The sequence below is a fragment of the Schistocerca nitens genome, chromosome 9, assembly GCF_023898315.1.
Source record: "Schistocerca nitens isolate TAMUIC-IGC-003100 chromosome 9, iqSchNite1.1, whole genome shotgun sequence".
Lineage (NCBI taxonomy): Eukaryota > Metazoa > Arthropoda > Insecta > Orthoptera > Acrididae > Schistocerca > Schistocerca nitens.
In genome coordinates, this window is record NC_064622.1 from 96,538,142 (window position 1) to 96,561,973 (window position 23,832).

The window sequence follows — 23,832 nt, forward strand, 5'->3', positions numbered from 1 at the left end:
TGTCTCATGCGTCTAGCTCCAACTACCAATCCCCCTTCAGAGGCTGTTAGTCCCAACTGTACGGCCATAATCACGTCGGAAACCGTTCCACGTGAATCACCTGAGTACAAATTACAGCTCCACTTTTTTTCCTTCATTTTATTTCAATTCCCCATCGGGGCGGACTGGCAGCAGCATATTCGCTGCCCTTCAGCCGAAAGACATAGAACAAACAATAGAAGACATTAAAAAATATACAAAGGAGAAAACATGGGGAACAGAGATATAAAAAAGGAGGAACATTATGGAAGACAATAGACAAAAAAGGGGCGACTGTAAAATGGAGTTAAAAACCGTAAAAAAGTAGTGCACATAAAAAACCCACACACTGGGACAATTAAAAGACCACAAGGCACAGTATGACCGGAGCATAGAAGTATCGACGGATGGCGTAGCACATAACAAACACTGACAGTAGCACTAAGTACAAGGCCAGAACACAATTAAAATCACACCTCTCGACACTGATATGGCACACTGACGATGATTAAAATGGAGGATCTGCCAGGCGCAAGGAGATGAGGGAGACCGGAAGAAGGGAGGGAGGGGAAACGAGGGGGGGAGATGGGGAGGGGGCGCCCAAGAGAGCCAGGCAGGGAGGGATGTGTTACAGCTCCGCCAATGCACTGCCCTTTTATACCTTGTGTATGCGTTACTGCTGCCCTCTATATGAATGCATATCGCTGTCCCATGACTTTCGTCACGCCAGCGTATGTGCCATAAGTACAATGATGTAATTTTTCCGGTACGTCCAGTGATAAATTGGAGTATGGTCTGCAAAATGTGTAGCCAATACAATTAGTGGAAAATAAGCAATAAATTAAAAATTAATACTCAACGCGGCAGTTCGACTGTATGAACAGCGGAAATGTAGCAGGCGATAAACATTTTTCTGCTCGTCGTTTAGTGGGGGTTATCAGAGAGATAAAGTTTCATAAAGATTTGAAATCACGCATATCGCAATTCACTAAAAACTCGCATTCTGAAATGCTGGATTAATGAACTATGATTATTGCTGCATCGTGGGCTACACTCCCATTTTAGCCCCTACCCCTTTGACAGGCAGGTGGTTCTTGCCCCCACAATGATTCTTTCCAGCCAGCAACTGCTATATGTACTAAGTTTGGTTGTAATTGGTCTAGTGGTTAAGTGGACGTGGAACATACTGTTACGTATCCCGGTACACTTTGATTTTTGTATACAGTTTGATTGAATCTAAAAGAATGTTATTCATTTTCTTGGTAGTAACAAAATCATGGATTGAACTTTTATGATCTTTGCCTATAATACAGTTTATATTGCATAGCACTTTAAGTAAACCAAATGTTGATTATCGTTGCATACACAAAAGATAAAATGCAGTTCTCACTACTGGTTTCTGTAGTTGAAAATTTAACTTTGTACACTCTGACCTATTATGTTGGCATACGCGCACCACTAAAAGATTTCCTGCTGTGAATGTATGATCGTTAATTTGCAAAATTTTGTTCTCATAACTCTGATCTGGCTTTTTAGAAATGAAACACTGTATCATTAGTGTAACTGATTACGAAATAAGACATGTCTTTCTCTACTTTAGTTCAAATGGTTCAAATGGCTCTGAGCACTATGGGACTTAACATCTGTGGTCATCAGTCCCCTAGAACTTAGAACTACTTAAACCTAACTAACCTAAGGACATCACACACATCCATGCCCGAGGCAGGATTCGAACCTGCGACCGTAGCGGTCACGCGGTTCCAGACTGAAGCGCCTTTAACCGCACGGCCACACCGGCCGGCTCTCTACTTTAGTCTCTGAACTGCACTGAAAATTACTCTAATTACAAGCACAGAAGTTACAGTATGCAATGCTTGACAGACATAAAAGCTGCAGTGCATTTTTTAATATTTGAACACTATTGATTGCCACGGCTAACACGAGAGCATAAAACTAAAAATGAAAACGATTTTAATATTATTAGCCGTACCATAATTCAATACAGCAGTGTTTGATCTCACACAAGTAAAGTTTTAACTCCCTGATTTACGTAAATTATTTACGTCACTAATATTACACTAGCAGTTGCCCATGTCCATTTGATAAAATCTGCAATTCTCCTCTGTGGTCTCCGGGAAGCTGAAAGAAATAATTTTAATGTACAATTACCTACCCGCTTAGTTGCGGGAAAACTGCTTTCATTCAATTATAGTTTGCGTGCGCCGCGGCAGCGGCTCCCGCGATCGTGGCGCAGCACTGCTCCACAAAAAATGCTAAATTCGCTGAAAAGGGCTAAAAATGTGGGATGAAATACTGGTCAACCGAGCTACAAATTATAACAAGTACTTTTAACAATTTATTTATACAGAATTAAAATCAGATTCAAAGTACACACCTTTTTTATACATCAGAGCACAATGGCATCTTTCTCTATCAAAAAACAAATGAAAGCGAACTAAGCGTTCGAGAGAGCGTCACAGGCTCTTAACAACATTCACGGCTACGAGAAGACAGAGAGAGTAATGTCTAAGCCTCCACTATTTATAAGCAATTTAATATGCTAATATATATCTTTGTTATATTTTTAATTATCATTGCCTGCGTCGGTTTCCACACTAGCCGACCACAGACGTTTTTTTTGAAAAATTGACAAACATAATATTATACATACATAAAAATACAAAATGATTATTTCTTTTACACAGAATCCACATAATCGATAACTGTTCACACAGAAATGAAATATAAGAACACAGATAAATGTTTTTTGCATATATTACACAGATTTTACAAATGTCTTGCCTGGAGCCGTCACTATACATGCATAGAAACATACATACATACATACTTATACAGTGTGACTCACTAACTATTGCCACCAAGAATAACTCCGACAGTGTGATAGTAGCTGAAAAGTTTGTGGGGACAAATGTTGCATGGGGCAACGGGGGCTATAATATGACGTTGGTTTTTTGTTGCTGGTTGGGGTCGCGTCAGAGATATGAAGATCAACATTGTTTTTTTTTTAAATTGGGATGCTATAGTTTGGTACTTATTTTCTGATAGCGGCTATCGAGACGAATCCAATGATGTGCCTTTGAAGTTCAACGAAGGTCAAAATGGTAGCATGATCGTCCATTTACAGAAGATGTTCAAAGCGATGACCACTGGTATCAATGCACTGCTGCAATCTCCTTATCATGGTTTGAGTGGTATTCTTTATCTCTTCGGCACTTGTCGAAGCACATATTCTCTCTTACATATCTTCAGGTGTAGTTGGAACGTCTTTATAGACAATGTCTTTTACGAATCCCCACAAGAAAAAAATCCAGAGGCGTCATCTCTGGCGAACGAGCCGGCCACGACACATCTCCTCCGCGTCTAATCCAACGCAACTCATTTCTAGCCGTCAGCGAAAAATATGTCGGACACCCATCGTGTCGATACCACATTCTGTTCCTTGTTCCTAAAGGTATTTCTTCCAATACCAGACCTAATGTTTCTTGCAAGAATGTGGTGTACTTCCTACCATTAAGATTTCCTTCAATGAAATAGGAGCCTACAGTTCTGTCCTCCAGAATACCACACCATACAGTCACCGACCACGGTTTTTGGTGTGCAATTTTCCGCAGCCAACATGGATTTTTAGTTGCCCAATGACGTATGTTATACAAGTTAACATTTCCATGATTCGTGAATGTGTTAATAAATGTGTCATCCCTCTGAATGTGAATCTGCCCATCGGCAGAATTCAATGCGACGCATACAATTCTTAGTGGAGACTGATTTGGTAAGGATGATATTTATGTCGATGCAGAACACGAACAACACTACTCTTGCTCATGCCAGGTTCCCTTGTGATTTGACGCGAACTAACACAAGGATCTCGAAGCACGGTGGCAAGAGTACCAATTTCCGTTTCCTCGTGAGTAACTTTCCTTTGCCGGATATTTTTCCGATTCGTTAATGATACAGTTGTTCTCAATTTATCATGCACTATTTAAATGTACTACGTGTAGGGTGAGTACGTTGAGGATATCTTTCAGCGTATAAGTCTCTAGCTCTCATTGAATTTCGTTGGCATTCTCCATAAATGAGAAGCATATCGACTTGTTCTTCGAAGGATTCGCTTGATTCGACGATACTAGTCTTACCGTTCCTATTAGTGTTGTATTGTGAAACCGTCGAATGGTGTTTACGTCAATGGCACGTTAGATAGATACGCCGTATTCGGTGAATATTTACTATTTGCACGATACACTAGAAACAATTATCAGAACATGCGCTTCGATAAGTGCAGAAGTGATAAGGAATACCACTCAATCCATGATAAGAAGATTGCAACACTGCACTGATACCAAACATCATCACTTAGAACACCTTCTGTAAATGGATGTTCATGCCGCCTTTTTTACCTTGGTTGACCTTCAAAGACCTTACTGTTACACATCATTGAATTCGTCTCGATAGCCACAATCAGAAAATAAGTACCAAACTATAGCATTCCATCTATAAAAACAAAGTTGACCTGCATATCTCTGAAGCGACCCCACCTAGCAACAAAAAACCAACGTCATATTATTGCCCCCGTTGTCCCATGCAACTATTGTCCCACAAACTTTTCAGCTCCTGTCATACTTTCGGAGTTACTCTTGGTGACAATAGTTAGTGACTCACTCCGTATTTTGAAGATACAGGGAGGCGCACGAAATGTGTTACCATTTTGTTTTTAAATATAAACCTTATTGTCAATACAATCAGAAAGGAACATATACTACAATGAAGAGCCGTCCATGGAGATTTGTTATAACTCAGCACATGCTCAATATGTCCACCATTTCGTTTCCTTACTTCCTTCAAACGAACACTGAAGTTAGTGATTACCCTACGGCACATGTCTTCCGTAATTTCACTGCAAGCTTGAAGAATAAGTCTTCTGAGCTCCATTAAATTACGTGGGCGTTTCGGGAAAATTTTTTCCTTTAGGTACCTCCAAAGAAAAAAGTCACATGGATTGAGGTCTGGACTATTGGGGGGCCAATTTTTTCCGTCATCGAAGCGACCTGGAAACCTGAGTGAAATGATCCACATGTCGAAATGCTCGTGTAAAAACTCCAACACAGTGTTTGCAGTATGTGGCCTTGCTCCATCTTGCATGAACCACTGCGTGTTGAAGGGCAAGGCAGTAGCAAGAAGCTGTGGAATGAAGCTTATTGCGAAGTATGCTCAAATAACGCTCGCTGTTCATAGTTTCTTCAAAGAAAAAGGGTCCAATAAGTCCGTGACTGGAAATTGCTGCCCACGCTGTAATCCTCGGAGCATAATGTCGTCATTCGTGAAGCACTTGTAGGTTTTCAGTGGCCCCAAAGCGTACATTTTGTTTGTTAACCACACCGTCTAAATGAAAATACGCCCCGTCTGAAAACCAAACGTTGCTGAGAGTTTGTTCCCTAACCTCCGCCCACTGAGCAAACAGTAATGTCTGCTGCTTGTGTTCTTCAGTGAGCTTCTGTTCACAGGTCATCTTGTATGGGTACATATGGAGGTTACTTTTAAGAATGCGTTGAACGGAGCGTCTGGATATTCCCAGTTGCACTACTGCCTTTCTACACGATTTCCCGGGACTTCACTGTACAGTAACTCGTATCGTTTCAATACTCTCCGGCGAACAAACAGGCTTAGACCGAGGTCGCTTCGCTTCCAATATTGTTCATTCCTGTACAAATTTATCTTACAACCTGTGGCTGGACTTCTTGCAAGGGACCCATCGTGTGTTAAACTGTTGTCGAAAACGCCTCTGAGTCTCAACAAGGCTTTTCGTTTCATGAAAAAGTAACACAACTGCCGATCGTTGCTGTGTCGTCAGTCTTCCATTGGCAGCCATTGCTGCTTATTAGTCTCCTAGCGGCAGTATCGTGAATTACACGTCATTTCGTAACTCATTTGTTTTTCCAAGCTCTGCTGGTACTGCTGTAGAAATCCCAGCGGGATATCTAACGTGCGTCGTAAATTGTGAAAGAAACAATTGGTAACACATTTCGTGCGCCACCCTGTACTATCCATTTGATTCAATAAATGTTACAAGTATTTTGCCCTCATTGACAGAAATTAATATTAAAATTCTCTACTTCAAAATTTATCGTAAGTTCATTTTATTGCTTGCTCGGTGTAGAGACTGGATTAAACGGGGGATATGATGCAGTTCTGTGGATGAACGTGGCAGCTAAAGGAAATGTGGTGTTAGCATAACGCACATTTCTCTTGAATGCGTCAAATGAGATGTGTCTTTTCTTGTAGACGGATAACCATCAGAAGCGTCACGTTCTCATTCAGTGAGGCTTTACGGACCACTGTGGGACTCGACTTAGTACACTGTGGCACAGAATGATGAGCACAGCAAGTGGTCACCTCCACGACGTTGCTGAGATGAGCATCCGGTAACTCGCTACGACTAGAAGCACTCCCTTCTCACTTGGACACTGCGGCAATAGCACTCGTAACCATCCATGTACGGAGGGTTGTCTTTCCTTCTCTAACTGTAATGTTTGTGTGCTGTGGGGGATCTGCACCCATGATCCCCTACACATTTGTTCCGTTCGCTTCTTCTGTAAGAAGGATAGGCTACGGCATAACTCTAATGAGACATCAGCAGTAGCCTTCTTGTAGAATTGATCTTACACTGTGCAACACAGCATGTGGGGTTCATATGGTATTATATGACGTATCGAGTTACTGGGTCATTTACCTGCTTAAGTTCTGAGATGTAATCTTCGAATCATTCGAGCACAACAAGGCTCTGCAGACCCACAGCATTCCTAGACTATACGCTATATTTTAAATTTGGAGGACAACTTTTACTGGTTTCATAATTCACATACTCCTTCTTACTTTGCTGCTGGCAAGTCTTCCGGGTTTTAGTGCCGTGGTCTGTGAAACTTTTTCTTTTCCACGTTTCGTCCGAAGCTGCGCTGGACCGACTATTGGCAAGGCTCAGCGGAACTAGGAGCACATCTGAACGTGTCAAACGCAACTTTGGACAAAAGACTAGAAAGGAAAAAGGTTCTTGGATCACGAATCACGACCTTACAATCGGGAAGATTCACCAGCAGCTAAGAGAACCGATCGTGAAAGCCTTCATTTCTATCCTAAGCCTTTCAATAAAACAATTAAAATAGGTACAATAAATACATTGACGAGAAGAAAAATTAGGATCTGAAGCTGGATGAGATTTTGATAATGAATGTTGGTTATGTACGTGGCCATGAAGCCTACAGGGATGATTGTGTTTGGTGTTCTTGGAAACATTTTCAAGGTAATACATGATTATGTTCAAAAAAGGGATCTGAACATTGATATTAATGTTGCGAAATGTCAGGAACCGTATGTCTATTGTACGAGACCGGTCAGACTGCAGTTGCGCAGTGGATTGGTGGGTTAGAGTCTCTGTACCTAATGGAAGCGGTAAGCTAGGCTATAGTTGCAAGAATGCATAGAATGATTTCGTGGTGTGTGACGAGAGGGTGCCTGAAATTATCCTGAGAAATGACGTGGAATGAGTGCAGTTGTGAGAGAGATGAGGCATGATGGCAGAGACGTGGCAGCCGAGCAGAGCTGACAACGGTAAGAGAATTGGTTTTGTGGGAGAAGTAAGACTCGTCAAGAAATTCCAGTTGTGTGAGGTGATGTGCGAACGTTATGAGCTGGTGCAGGATCAGGTTAGTGAGGATGACTGGATACGGAAAATGAGGCATTCTGGGACTGGTAAGGGGTGGGTCAACTTACGAGTGCAGAAATCCCGCTACATCTGCGCAGTTGAGAACTAAAAGTATGAGGGTCTTGTAGGTATGAATACCCATAGAGGCAGCGTTACTTTTTATGTTCAAGTTTCAAAGAAATGTATTTCTGTCTACTCCTGTGTTAATGGCCTACAGCTTCCGTCGACAGAACTGCATGGCCCAGGCGCATTGATGTGACCACTGCCTGTGTTCGACGTTAGCGTGCAATAATCACTCATATGTGCCAGGTGGCAGCACTCGCTGTTGAGGGTATATAAGGCGCGTCGGGGAAGGGTGGGGGTTGGGGGGGGGGGCGGGTGAGGGACGCGGAAAACAGTGCAGTCGTTGTCGTAATGCGGAAAAGGAGCGATTTATCTGACGTCCGAAAGGACATGATCAGTGGCTTTCGGGCCACGGGTGGAAGCATTTGCGAGGTGCCGGGGCTAGCAGTGTATTTATCACTAAATTCTACTAGAATCCACATATGTAAATCTTGCTCTAAGCCCCCCCTATTCTAACTCCGACTTTTGCTGTTGCACAAGGATAAAAAAAATGCGCGAACTGACTCTAATCAACCCTGCCAGTGGAGTAGAAGAGAGTTTGGCACCTGCAATAATTTAATTTGATAAATAAGTTAAATAAACAAAGGTTTCATTAGCATAGTGAGGAATGATAGGGTTGCTCTATCGATTAACAGAATGAAAGTTCTGTCCAAAATAACAATATGATTTATTAAGACTAAACACAGAATAGTAAAAGAAACACAGGAAATATTTATAATACATCAAATTGGCACAAATTGGAGATTCATACAAACACTGTAAAGGTGAAGTTGTCCCTAAACTAGATCGTGAGGTTTAAGACGAGGTGGTATGTGGAGCCAATTCCTTGCCACTCAAATCTCAAGAGAGACACACAGCTAACCCAACAGTAATTGCTGCTACTCAAGACAGAACAAAGTTAGAAAAAGACGAACAGGCGCGCTCTGCTGAGCTCTGATTATCACCTAGGAAAATCCCTGTCTGCCGGTGCTGCGGACATACATTACCAAACTGTCTTCTTGACTGCCAGAACACGATCTGGCGTACCGCAGGCGAGGGCTGGTTGCTTCGACGTCCTCGACCGAAAGGCGACTGCCGACTATCCAGAGCACCCGTACAGGCCGAACACACAACATTCCCGCCCCCACGACAGTGGCCGTGGTTAAACGTTCCAATCAGCCACTCGAAAACCAGCGGAAATTCCACTCCATTGCCGGAGCACTACCATTCCACCAATGGAGATTCTTGGCGCCAATTTCTGTGCTGATTTTGCTACGTCACGGCGCTATGCCCTGAGCAAACCAATCACCGTTACTATTTTGCAGAAAGTGCGGGAATTTTCCCGCCACAACTGCCTGGGTACACAAGTCATTCCCACGCCTCGCTGGTAGCCCGCCAGAAAGTGTTTTCGCTAAGTTTCTCCGAAGTAACGGAACCTCTAGCCCAGCCGCTACTTCACACCCCAGCGGGCGTGTCTCTTGACAATGTCGGCGTCTGCAAAGCATTCACTCGACTGCCTCACACACGTCGGCTTAACCCGCCTGTCACCGGACCACCCGGGTGACGAGAGACGCTGCGTGGGAAGTCCGCGTGTGAAGGAATAGCAACTTCCCACCGCATGCAATTAGAGAGGAGAATCGTAAGATAGAAATATGAGAGGGGGCTCATGCCACCTCTCACATTTACGAATCGACTACGTTCGTAAACTGTTTGCGTGCCGCCGTCGTTAAAGTGGACCATGCGTGGCGTAATGGCGTCATCCAAAACTGATGCCGAGCCAACAGCAGCTCAGCAGTACACCATGCATGGCATAATGGCGCCATCCAAAACTGGCGCCGAGCCAACTGTACTTCACCACGGGCCATAGCTGACAGAAGTGAACGATGTGTGCGGGCGAATAGATGACCGACAGTCCAGATGATTCAAGGGGCTATGAACAGTTTCTCCTCAACGACCGTTTAGCAAACGTTGCTGCATATGGGCCTCCATTCTGACTGCTTTTCATGGCGACGAAAGCTGGAATTTGCACTCGAATACCGTAACTGGACGTCCACTGATTGGCGACAGGTGGCCTTTTCGGATGAATCACGTTTCATGCTCCAGCAGTCGTTGTATAGGTGTGAAAGCAAATACCTTGCAACCAAGAGGGAGCGTTATGGTCTAGGTAATGTTTCTGCGGAATTCCCTGGGCGATCTCAGAAATTACAGTGGATCAACAGAAGCATACCTCTATCCGTGTGGCCCATTTTCACCCCTACACGCAGTTTGCTTCTCCTCGGCACGACAGCATCCACAAGCAAGGCAGTGTAACGTGTCACGTAGCCCGCAGTGTATGTGCATGGTTTGAAGAGCAACAGGATGAGTTTACCGAACTCCCCTGGCGCCGAACTCATCCAATCTAAACCCAATCGAGAATCTGTAAGAACATCTCGATCTGGCTGTTCGCGCCATGACGCTGGACCGAGAAATCTTGCGCAACTTGCCCCAGCACTGGAGTCGGCATGGCTCGACATGACTTCCCTGCGCATCTCGCAGCAGTCCATATTGCAAAAGGTGGTTATACGGACTTTTGACAGGTAGTTGCATTCATGTGACTTCACAGTTTATTTCACTGGTGAAAATGCATGAGGTGAGGTGTCGCACTATACGCCGTCCTCTCGTATGTGCAAGGACGTTTATTTTTGCGATTTATCAATGGGAAGCACTCGAATTATGGCAAGGTCTGATGGTGACTGGATATGCTGTTTAGTGATGACCTTGCATGGATGAGAGAATGTTTGGGTGGCAACTGTTACATTAACTTTCTGACAACTTTCTAAAAAGGTTTCTAAGTATAATATACGTTATCAATATTATTAAGCTGAGCGGTCAGCATGCTCTAGTGTCATGCAAGAACCTTGGTTCAATTTCCATTACTGCCAGGGACTTTTTCTTGGTGGTAGGACTAAAACGAGGTACACTCAGCATATTAGTGGGTAGATGTAGAGGGCACCATATTAAAACTCTGCGAGAACTTTCCAAATGATTTATTGTTTCCAACTACAGCGGCATTATTCCTCCTGGTCTGCATCACAGGGCCCCGCAATGCTGAGGAAGCACCCCAGCTGCCCATGCAACACAATGTGCGTTATGCCGGCCTTGGACAGCCGCGGAATTGTGATGGCCTCAAGATATGTCGACAGTTGGCTCAGCGGTCTGTCTCCCTGCCTACTCAGCACTGCTCGGTGTGATCCGCAGGTGGCCATCTGCTGCTTCTTCTCGCCGGCGTGGCTGAGATTGCGCAGACGACGAGTGCCCGTGATCTGGCGTCCGAATCTGCGGCCCTCGCCTCGGGATGCCTCCGGCATGTGTTGGAAGCCAGGACGACTGCCTGTGGTAGCAAGCCGTGGAGTGAGCCGCCACTGGCTGGCTGGCTACAGACCCCGTGTCAGCCTCAGGAGGTCAAACAAATGACCCGCTGTGGACTGGAACACTGGCGCCCCATCTGCTGCTGCGTGTAGCTGGTGGTGTGACACACCCCTCATTAACTGCATTACAGCATTGTAATACCAATTGAAGAGTAACTAAAATGGGAATTAGCTGCTCCAAGACCTGGAAAGCCAACAACAAACAGGTTAGCGGTCTGCTGACCCTGTACTGTTCCATACTGTATCCAAATCACACCATATGGCAGGGGATGACATGGAGGCCGGTCGTCACCATGCAGTCCTCTAGGCCTGATTGTGGAGTTGAGGATATAGTGTTATTAAACTGCCACAGAGAGCAGCTTAAACTGGTAACTGTAAAAGTCTCACTCTACCGTGGCGGTTGGATGAAGGAGTGAAGAGACTGTCAACACTTTTAACAATTTTTGTAACTGTAACTTGCTTACCAGTCTCATGGCTGGGTGTCATATTAGTTACAGGGAGTCACTGAAACGACTGTCACGGTAATGGTTGTATTGTACTGTATCACAAGTATTAAATATTACGAAGTTTCTATGTAAACTGTGTTGTAGCTCCCATCTAAAGCATTTAGTTGAGGCCACTTTTCTGGCGATGTGTCGATATGAGAGCCGCAGAGAATAGCCATTAGAAGGCAAACAGCTGCACAACATTTAGTGAGTAGTGTACGTTATTTGACACGTACGGTTCATGATATACAGGGTGTATCAAAAAGAATCATCCGATCTAAAAAAAAGTCATAACTATTATGTTATTTGAGGTATGTGTGTAAACAATCTACTGTTGGAAAGAGCAAACTCTCGAGTTTTACATGGCTCTCGTTAGTAGCAACAGTGTGCGCCCACTTCAGTTCTACTAAAAATGGTGTCGGGACAATAGAAAGCGATTTGCGTTCAACATTTTGCACAGTGGGGGTCAGTAAAAACTGTTCAGCGTGACTTTCGCACTAGGTATGGTGTGGATCCTCCTGCAGCACAGAGCATTAGAAGATGGCATGAACAATTACGACAAACGGGTTGTTCATGTAAAGGCAAATCGCCGGGCCGTCCCCGAGTGTCTGACACAGACGTCGAACGCAGTCGCCATAATTCCACTAGGAGTGCGCAGAAATCCGTTCGCCCTGCAGCTTAACATGCCTCCGATGTCCGTCTGGCGTGTGTTGCGTCGACGTTTACACATGAAACCATACAAAATTCAGCTACTACAAGCTCCTCGCGAAGGTGACAAACAACGTGTGGAGTTCCGTAATTTCGTTCATGGCACGATGGAGGATGACAGTTTTCTTCCACGTTTAGTGTTTAGAGACGTGGCAACATTCCATTTCAATGGAAAGGTTACGAGGTGCCGGGGTGGAGAAGAGTTTGTACCTCTTTCATTCAGACGAATTTTGCATGAGAACGAGACATGCACTCGACCCCCTCCTTATCTACCAGCTAATTAATTATGAGCACAACGGTAATGGAAGCAAATGATGGTGGACCGTGCTAGTTAGTAAAATAAGGAGTGCACACTCACAATAATTTAATAAAAATCGTAATCTACTCAAAAAAAGAGAACTTGATCCTAATAACCAACAGGAAATGGGATTCTGCCTATATCTACAAAATGATATGCGGATTAAATATCACAATGAGATTTATTATATATCAGAACATAAATGCACATGATTGTCGACACACACAGTAGGTTAAAGCATAGGGTATACTTAAATATTATACCGGCCGCGGTGGCCGTGCGGTTCTAGGCGCTGCAGTCTGGAACCGCGGGACTGCTACGGTCGCAGGTTCGAATCCTGCCTCGGGCATGGATGTGTGTGATGTCCATAGGTTAGTTAGGTTTAAGTAGTTCTAAGTTCTAGGGGACTGATGACCTAAGATGTTAAGTCGCATAGTGCTCAGAGCCATTTGAACTTAAGTATTATGAGAATAAGAGTTGGCTTGAGAACAAAGGGCTCCTAATCTCTGTGATGCAATAGATTGACAATAATGACTGGAGGTCCTAATGAATCAAATATTAATCTCCCAACTATACAGCAGTATTGCAATTAGTATTGAGAGCTCAAATGGGATCACCTGGAGAAAGAAGCAAGGTGGACTTGTAGCAAAGCGAGCACGCATGCTGGTGAGGGATTCAGTATAAATTTGATAAGGTCCTATAATGTGGGAGCCGCAAAATACTGTACCAGTACTGAAATCTGCAGCACGTCGTCGGTAGACAGTGTCCTGATGATGTAGGCGCCGACTTCTGCCGTGCTGCAACTCCGCGTCAACTCCTGGCGGCGAAGGCTGTCCGAGATTTCTAAATTCTTCCGAAAACGAGCGACCAAGTCGCAAGACCGTCCGACTCCGAGGAAGATCAGATCCCGAATACCCTGCCCGCAAAACCAAGAGCGAAACCAACATTGTTCTACTCCCTACTCTCCTCGAAAAACTGCGAATCAGCATTCAGTTCTGATTCCAGAATTCCCCCACACTGTCTCAGAACATCATTCACGCCAATAGCGACCGTTCCCTCCAATTTCGAGCAGGGCTTTATGACATCAACTAGCCTCGGTTTAAGTTGACCAATCATGCCTCTGCTATTCAGCTGAGGGCACTGAACTTGCCGTTTGACCGGCTACGAAAACAACCTGCCTAGACCATCGACCATGCGGCGCCAGACAGTCGCACCCAGCAGGGCACAGTCCACAAGTATTCTCAGAATCAAGAGGACAATGCAGTCAGTCGGTGCCAGGAATCTTCGTTCCGCACGCGCCGGAACGGTAAACACATAAACTGCGGCGACACTCTGACGTCTCGCAGGTCGTTGCACCCTGCATACAATAGGCGAAACTCGACCGACGTCAGTCGTTCCTCCAGGCGCTTAAGCCTATTGTACGAACCCGTCAGATTTCAGGGAATTGCAGCCCTGAAACAGAAACGCAGTGTGCCGCGTCCTCCGATGCTCGCCTAGCACAGGGCACCCAGGAAAGTAAAACAACATGTTTAGGAATCAAGTGAAAAGTATTTTTTGAGCTCTCAGTACAAATACTCTCGTTACAATAACCTTATTCGGTCTGTTACTACTGTGCAATGACATAGAACATTAATAAAATTGATGAAAATGAGAGGCGACATGATGCTCGCTGCAGTCTGGGAACAACATGAATACTGCAGTAACGTATTCCCTGTATCCCTTAGAGGGCATATTGAACAACTGTGGAAAAATTAAAAAAAAACTTTTTGAGTTTCTCGTTCATCAATAAACAAAATTCATTGCATTTTTATTAGTTTCAGAAATTAGACTTGCCAAATGGGATTATTCTTTTTGATACACCCTGTGCATTGGCAAACGTTGTCAGTAACGATAATTCATTGCATGATAAGCAAATTTAGAATAGAAATGCAGGTGCGTGTACGCCATCCAGTGAAGCAATAGAGCGCCTATGGTCGATTGCTTCAACTCGAGAGCACGACCGTGCGCAACCCGGTGTTTACGGGTAAGACTATGTAGGGGTGAGCAAACTGGTGACGCATGGCCAGTCAGGCAGCCTGGCTGTAGCCTACGAGGTCTGACTCTGGCAGCGTACCCGTGGGGCGGGGTTGCTGACGCTCGTGCAGAACGTGTACAATAAGACTACCTGGCGGCTAGCCTAAGGCCGGTATTACACTATCAAATTTCTTTGTCAAAGGTTTGATCAAAGATGTGATCAAATATTCGCCAAATATATTTGACAAAGATCTTTGGCGTGGCGCTAAAAAGGGGTATTACACCGTCATCATATTTTTCGTCAAAGTTCAAGAAGGCTGACAGCAACTTGTTGTTAATCGCAGGAGTTCCATGTACCACAATTGCACTGTGTGCACATGCGGAAGAGAAGCGGGGGAAAAAAAGGAAACGTACCTGGGCGCGTACTGAAGAAAGGAAGGACCGTGTTGTCTGCTTCAGTGACTGGACCGGACGCGGAGGTGGACGGCGAAACTCCGATGCGTTGAACTTGTGTCTGGGCTCCACGCTGCCCTCCCTGAATCGTTGTGCGGATATGTCTGGTGAGCTTCCGATTTGGTCTGTCGGATGCGAGTGAGCCGAGCATCGGCAGTAGCCACAGCAGTAGTCGTCATTTCCTGTACCAGTACTGTGACTGGTTCGGTAGTTTTCTGGTTGTCTGTTCGAAGTTGACGTCCTGTTCCATATCAGACGTTATATTATTGATCGGTCGCAGGTTCGAATCCTGCCTCGGGCATGGATGTTTGTGATGTCCTTAGGTTAGTTAGGTTTAACTAGTTCTAAGTTCTAGGGGACTAATGACCTCAGCAGTTGAGTCCCATAGTGCTCAGAGCCATTTGAACCATTTTATATTATTGATCCCACATTGTCTGTAGGCAAGTTCAAATGGTTCAAATGGCTCTGAGCACTATGGGACTTAACATCTGTGGTCATCAGTCCTCTAGAACTTAGAACTACTTAAACCTAACTAACCTAAGGACATCACACACATCCATGCACGAGGCAGGATTCGAACCTGCGACCGTAGTGGTCACGCGGTTCCAAACTGAAGCGCCTAGAACCGCACGGCCACACTGGCCGGCCCTCTAGGCAGGAAAGTTGCGTGTGCACTCCTACATGTCTATTAAATTTGTTTCTTTACTTAATGCTCCAGTCTGAGTGTTACTGGCTAAGTTCGGTCTCAACTTCCTAGTTGACTGCCGTAAAGCCGTCGGTACACGGACCGTGCTGTCGAACGTTAACATTGAGCGTGCCAAGTTCAACGTGCTGCTGAACGCTCAGGAACGATGCGAATTCTGCATAGGGTACGTGGGCCCCAACGTGGTATACGCGATCGCAACGCACTCCAGCGGCAGTTGAGGGATGTTTCTAGTTCGTAAATCACACTGTTTACTCAACGGGCGCGCATAAAATACCCACGTTAGCTCTATTAAAACGCATATTTCCTACATCGTCCACGAAAAGGAAAGTACCATATCCAGTCAATAAGGACACAGGCTTATAAAAGTTCCATTACAAACAGTGCGGTACAAATTTAGAATACTTCTCCGCATAAGATAAACATTATTTCATCATTCCCACATTTTAGTAAAACCCCAAGGTCAGTCTTACTTGATCACTGTTCCTACCCTGTAGCAGAATCTTTGCAACATGTGAACTCCGTAGCGAAAAGACAAAGGAGCAAAATATATTTATACAAGTAGCACAAGCTGTCCTATAGATTAAGCCAATCGAACAAAGTCACCACTCAAAAATAGGTGAACTATATTTACATTACATCAAATATTATAGTATATACTTATATTAAACTAATAATAAAGTATCAGAAGCTAATAAAAATGTGAATATTAGGAAAAAAAATTTAGAAGCGTCAAGACGCGAACCACTGCCCCAAACACTGTGTTCTTCATGAGACAGTAACGCTCCTCATGTGGTTAAACCAACTACACACGCATTACTTATAATCACACTATCTTACCCCATGCTGAAAACATTAATCGTAGATATGTTACTAATTGAAATTTAATTATAAGAAATTGTACCCAGAACACTGCGATTTTGGTGGATCTTCAGTGTGTCGCTGCCTTCAAATACCCTACTTCCATAATACGCAAGTTACAATAATTCTTTTGCCACGAATATGATGTTTCTCATTATTTTATTGGAACCAATCACATAGTTGACAACGAGTTTTCCAGTGATTCTCAATTTGCTGGTGCTCAGAAACGGCATATATAAATTGTAAGAGGTATGCGATGTATGCGCTGCCTGCAACAGGCAAGACTTAGGAGAGTCTCTGACCAGAGAGCAGTATGTAGTTAGTTGTTGCTTGTCGCTAGTCGGCAGTAGTCGACTGTAGTCTGCGTGAGTCGACTGTAGGCGGCAGAATTCGATGGTAGTCGGCGCGTGTCTGCGCTTGTGTGCAGTCTGCTCTGGTCGGGACTCTGGAGGATGAGTATTATTGTAGAAGGTAAAGAAGCAGCCTTGCGCATATCTGGTAATGTATGTCAACTGTCATTTAATTTCTTTTAAAAAATGCCCCAATAATAATTTTTATAATATAAAGTAATTTTTTTTAAAAAAAAGCATTCATTTCAATTTAAAGATTTTATTCAATGGATTATCTTTCCTTTCATGAATCACAAAGCATAGGGCAGCATTGCACGGAGCTGTGCCGAAAATTTTTTATGTAAGAGCAGATATATTTGCAGTTTTTGTTGAGGTAAGAATTTTTGCTTTTTTTATTCAGAATACAGGGCCGTGGCGCAGCGCTGCTGTCGTCATAAAATTTACCAAGTTACTGAATTTTTTTATTATTTTGGTGTTTAGAAATTTTTCTGTTTCGAACTTAACATTAGATGAGAAAAGAATTTTGTCAGTACATTAAATGTGAATGCATTTCTGCACGGAGACTATAAATGGGAACCAATTTTGTTCAGAAGTAACAATATTTAAAAATTCATTTTTATAATTATTTCCATGGGGAGTTTACACATGGTTCATATTTTTTTAAAAAATTTCTGTGGGGAGGTTACACTTGGCGACATCCGGCCAGGATCGTATTTCTTTGTGAATCTTCTGATAAGTAGTCATATATCTGCTCTTATTAACTTAAATGTAGTTTGCATCTGGCGCAACGCATTTACTAATCTGTCACTCTTTCTTTCACAGAGCATCGGTAATTTGTTGCTCTTTGTTGTAATTGTGTTTGTTGCATTTTGCATTGTTCTTGTTTCATTTGTGCTTAATTTTGATTTGTGAAAAATGCCGCGAAAAACTGTTAACAGTACATCGCGATGTGCAATGAGTGAAATAGCCGACTCGAATAATTTGACCGATAATATTTGCGACACTCAGTGTAATGATGACAATCCTCCATTTACAGACAATCAGTGCGTACCGACCGCTGGTAATGATTTTGATCCTAATGATGAACAAATAAATTCAATTGTGTCCTCTGTTAATTTAACGACAATTCATGATGCGGGGCGTTCTGTTACAATGAACGCTGCCCAGTTTAACACACCCGATTTGTAAAATTTGAATTGTGAACAGATAAATTTTTCTAACGAAAATGAACAGTGTACTCAAAGTACGACAGATTTATTTGATTCCGATTTAGTGACCAACAGTGCACATTCGATTGGCAAACCTTTTCAAGAATTACAGAATGACCAAATGGTTACAGAAAACGTGACAATTGCAGTTATGCCATCAAACAGCACAGAGAATAGAGTAGGTAATATTGGCTTGGATCAAATTATGGCAGTATTGCTACAACAGAGTGAAAATTTCAAACAACTTAGTGAAAGTCTTAAACAGTCGAATGATAAGAATGACAACAATCACAAACAACTTAATGAAAAACTAGACAACAATTACAAACAGTTGAATGAAAAACATGACAACCTTGATGAAAAAATAGACAACAATTCCAAACAGTTGAATGAAAAATTAGATAACAATTCCAAACAGCTTAGTGAACAGATTACAGCCGTTGCCGCGCAATGTCATGATTCTAAAGAACAATTACGTGAGGAAATTAAGGCTTGTGCTAGGAAAAGTAGTGAAGAAATTAGATCTGTTGCTCAAGAATTAAGGAATACGCAAACAGTTACAACAGAATCACTTAGAGACGAAATTAGTGCAGTCGCTAAACAATGCTCTGAAAACGCAACACAGTTACGCAACGAGTTTAAATTAATGTCAGCAGAACTTTCGCTCACACTGGATGCAAAAGTAGACGCGAAATTTGACCAACAGAACAGTCAAATTGACGAACGTTTTAATCACCACCTACAAAACAGTGAAACGCGTTACCGTAAATTTATACAGGAACAGAATAAAGTAAAGCGACAAGTGATGGAAACAATTACCGCACAGAGACAGGAAGATAAGCGTAAATTGTTTACGAAGGCGAAAACATACGTAGATAACAATATTGCTACAGTATCAGACGAAATTAATACTATCAAACAGTTGAACACCGAATTGCGTGATGAAATTTCCGATCTTAAATCAAAAACAGATACACACACAGTAGACTTTCAGACAGTGACCGACAGACTCGAACAATTAGAACTAATACAGGATTCCGATGTCATCAAAGCAGACGTTAAAAAATTGAACGAAACCACACGTAAAATACAAAAACAAATTAATGCTTGTGACACTAAAAACGATGATCAGGTAAAAATACTGACTGAAAAATATTATGAATTGGCCAGCCGTATTGATGTTATTGAAAGTAATAATGACAGCAAATCAGACGATACTACACCAATTTCGTTTAATCAAACACCTGAATTCCAAAATTTACAGCAGACGATCAGTGAAATAGATTCGTCCAATAATACATTACGTAGAAAATTGTCAACTTTACAGCAAGAAGTGACAGAGATGAAAAATGTTTCAGTCAATAACACGTCACAGCATACGGCACATTCCAAACATTTGCCACACTCACACAGCCAGTACAATTTAGGTAATTTACAGAGAGTACGTGACTTAGATTCCGAACAATCACAGACAAATAGATTCTCATACAATCCTGAACCTGTTCAGACGTACAGAGAGGATAATTTTGTTTACAAACATTTTTTATCAGTGAGAAAATTTAAAGTATTTAAAAATGACAAAACACAGATTCACCCATTGGATTGGATACAACAATTTAGCTTTGCTTTTCCAGCGGCTTGGCCCGCAACACATAAACTTGAATTTATTTGCAGTTTTTTGGAAGGCGAACCAGCAACTCGTATGAGACCGATCGCGAGACAATGCTATTCGGTAGAAGAATTTCAGAATGCTTTTCTGTCAGCGTATTGGTCGAAGACGACACAGCGCGGAATTAAGGATCAATTAATTAGTTTACCGAATTATGAGAACTCAAATTTTTCCACTGTCACGCAATTTTTTGAACACATGGTCCAACAAAACCAGTATTTAAGTGAACCATACAGTGAATCTGCACTTATTCAATTATGTATTTCTAAATTACCACGATCATTAAGAGTGTCACTTTTAACGGGTCAGCAGAAAGAAAATATTTCGGCATTCAGAGATCTGTTACAGCTTTTGGAAGTGCAGCAATCGGATTATTCCTTTATAATCAAAAATTTTTCATATAATAGCCAAGGTCAACAAACATACAGCAATTACGATCAGCCACGCAATTTCAATAGCAAAGGTAATAGACGCTTCAGGAACGACAACCACCAGAACTTTAATAACAGACAAAATTTTAATTATCAGTATCGCCAAAATTATCAGCAACAGGAACCACATTTTGGTAACAATAGAGGTTTTTCTCCGCAACAGCATGAAAGCCAACCGGTTAGCATACCTAACCAACAATGTAATGTACAAGGTCAACCAAGCTTTAATGTTTCGCCGCCTACACGTATAGCGTCAGCTCCAACAATTAGTAATGCACAGCAACAAGGAAATAACTACGTACAGAAAACACACTATTTCAATTCCTATCGCAGTGCACCGTATAGAAATGACTATCATGACAGACGTAAAAATAATGAGCACAATTTTCAGCGTACATTTAATAACAGTCGGTCTTACGAACAGCGAAATCATGCGCAACAACATATTATCATGAATGAACCAGACAGTAGGTATCATCCCGAACGTAATACGTCAGGAAAAAATAACAGAACAGTACAAATAGTTGAAATGCCACAGCATCCTCCCGAAAATAATAGCACATCAGATAGAATTTGACTAAATACAGTACAGGTTGCATCTTCCAGCAACGTAAGCGATATTTTTGATACAGAGAATCTTTTTCACGAAAATGTTATTACTTTTGACGACATCCGAGACACTCTTTTGCAGAAAAGACCAGTTATTCAAAAAACCATTTCACACCCTGTCATCGAAGTAAAAATTGGATCATCCAAATTTTCAGCAGTAATCGATTCTGGATCACCTATGTCAGTTATAAATGAACAAACTTTCAACGAATGTAACAAAGAGAATACATATCCTACGTCACCATTAGGCAAAACTAAAGTAAAAGGAGCAGTATCTGGTAAAGGAGTAGATGTAAAATTACAGACACATTTATCATTTTGTATTGCAGGTCATACATTTCACTCAAATTTTTGGATTGTTCCCTTATTAACGACAGACGTTATTTTAGGTACGAATTTTCTGGTACAACACGACGCAATTATTGACTTTCAAAACTCCTATTTAATGTTAAAGGATGAAAATGTACAACTGGCTTTAGAATTTCAGCACTCTTTATCTGCAGAAGAACAAACAAATAATCGTACAGAGGTCATTTCCGCATCACGTAACATAGACTGTCATTCCACATTGTTCACAAATACGTACGTACACAACTATAATATTCCAGACGAAGCCGACTTTGACGTTATACAGATGATTTCTGATAAAGTTAAACAGAGCAGTGCAAATACAGACGACGAACGCACGCAACTACGCAAAATTCTTTTACAGCAAGCTCCAGTTTTTGACAACGTTCCTGGTACTATGTCCGGTTTTATGTATGAATTTCAAGTTAAACAGCACGACACATTTAAAGCCAAACATTATCCCATTCCGTATATTCACAGAGAACAAGTTAAGAAACAATTGCAAGCTGTACTTGACCAAGGAATTATTGAACCCGCAGTTAGTCCATACATAAACCCGCTCCATATTGTTAAGAAACAGGATGGTTCACTTCGCCTCGTACTTGATTCGTGTCACATCAACGACATTATTAGTAATGAAACGGATCGCCCACAGACACTAGAAGAACTTCTACAGAAATTTCATGGTACTGCTATTTATTCCACATTAGATTTGAAATCGGGATTTTGGCAAATTCAACTCCATCCGGACTGCAGAAACTACACGGCTTTTCTTTGTTTTGGTGACTGTTATCAATTTTGTAAATTACCGTTCGGTCTAACTATTTCATCAGCAGCATTTATTCGCGGTTTAAATACAATACTTCCGACAGAACTTAAAGACAGAATCACAACGTATGTAGACGACATTCTTATTGCAGAAGCTAACTGGTCTGAACACAATCTGATTCTTGAACAACTGTTACGAACTTTTCGTGCACAAGGACTCACAGTTAATCTCAGTAAATCGCACTTTGGTAAAACTTCTATAAAATTTCTTGGACATGTAATTTCAGCAGAGGGCATTGCGCCTGACCCGGAAAAACTTCAAGCTTTACGTGACATTACTGTTCCTACGACGAAGAAACAACTACGCAGTTTTTTTGGTTTAATTAACTTTTTTCGTAAATTTATTCATTACTCTGCTTTAGACACCCCTAGATTATGTCAATTGACAGGTAAAAACACTATTTGGTCGTGGGATAAGCAAGCACATTCTGAATTTATGAACCTGAAAGAAGCTTTGTTGAATGCACCACTTTTATCACATCCAGATCTTACTAGAAATTTTTCCATTGCCACCGACAGTTCTAACACCGCTTTAGGCGTACACATTTTTCAGGAAATTGAAGAAGATGGCACTACAGTAATTAAAAACATCGCCTTTGCGAATCGCGTTCTGTCACCTGCTGGACGCAATTATTCTGTTACAGAACTTGAAACACTATGTGTTGTATGGGCATTTACGAGATTTCGGCATTTTCTTTATGGAAGACATACGACCGTTTACACAGATCATAGAGCGATACAGTTTTTACTTTCCGCTAAATTTACACACGACAGATTAAGTAGATGCGAACTTTATTTACAAGAATTTAATTTTACAATTGTTCACATTCCCGGTACACAAAATACTGTAGCAGACGCACTATCCCGTTCTCTCAGCAACAATCAGCAACACATCGCAACCAACTTCTGCAAAGCAAATTTCAACGTCATGTACATTCAACAAGTTGCATTTGAGAATTTCATTTCGTCGTCATTACAAGACATAGCACAAGAGCAAAGTAAAGACAACGTATGGAAAGAATTTAAATACCTTTGGCAAGATAGGAATAATGTTACCATTAGAAATCATTACACTGTACGCAATAACATTCTGTTTCGTCGCTCTCACCCCGACAGCAACAATTGGTTATTATGTATTCCTGACGAGCTTGTTAACAAATTAATCTGGTATACTCATTTAAGTTACGTACATTACGGAGCCAGAAAATGTTTTCTTATACGGAGACAGAACTGTTATTTTACCAACATGGAGAAACGTATTTGACAAGTTTTAGCGTCATGTAAAATCTTCCAGAAAGCTAAGTCAGATACGACTTCACATATTCCTCCATTACATCCCATTGTACCTGTTAAATTGAGACACATGGCCGCTGTAGACATTTTTGGTCCGATTCCCAGAACTAATAGAGGTTTTTGCTATATCTTTGTCGCTGTTGAACTCACTTCAAAATTTGTTACCTTCACTCCGTTTCGCAAAGCTACTGCTAAAACTGTTTCGAAAGCATTTGTAAAACATTTTCTATTTCATGTAGAGCATGTGTTGAAAGTAATTTCCGACAATGGACCACAGTTTCGATCTGCTATATGGACACGTATGTTACGAGCTAGAAACATTTCTCCGATCTAT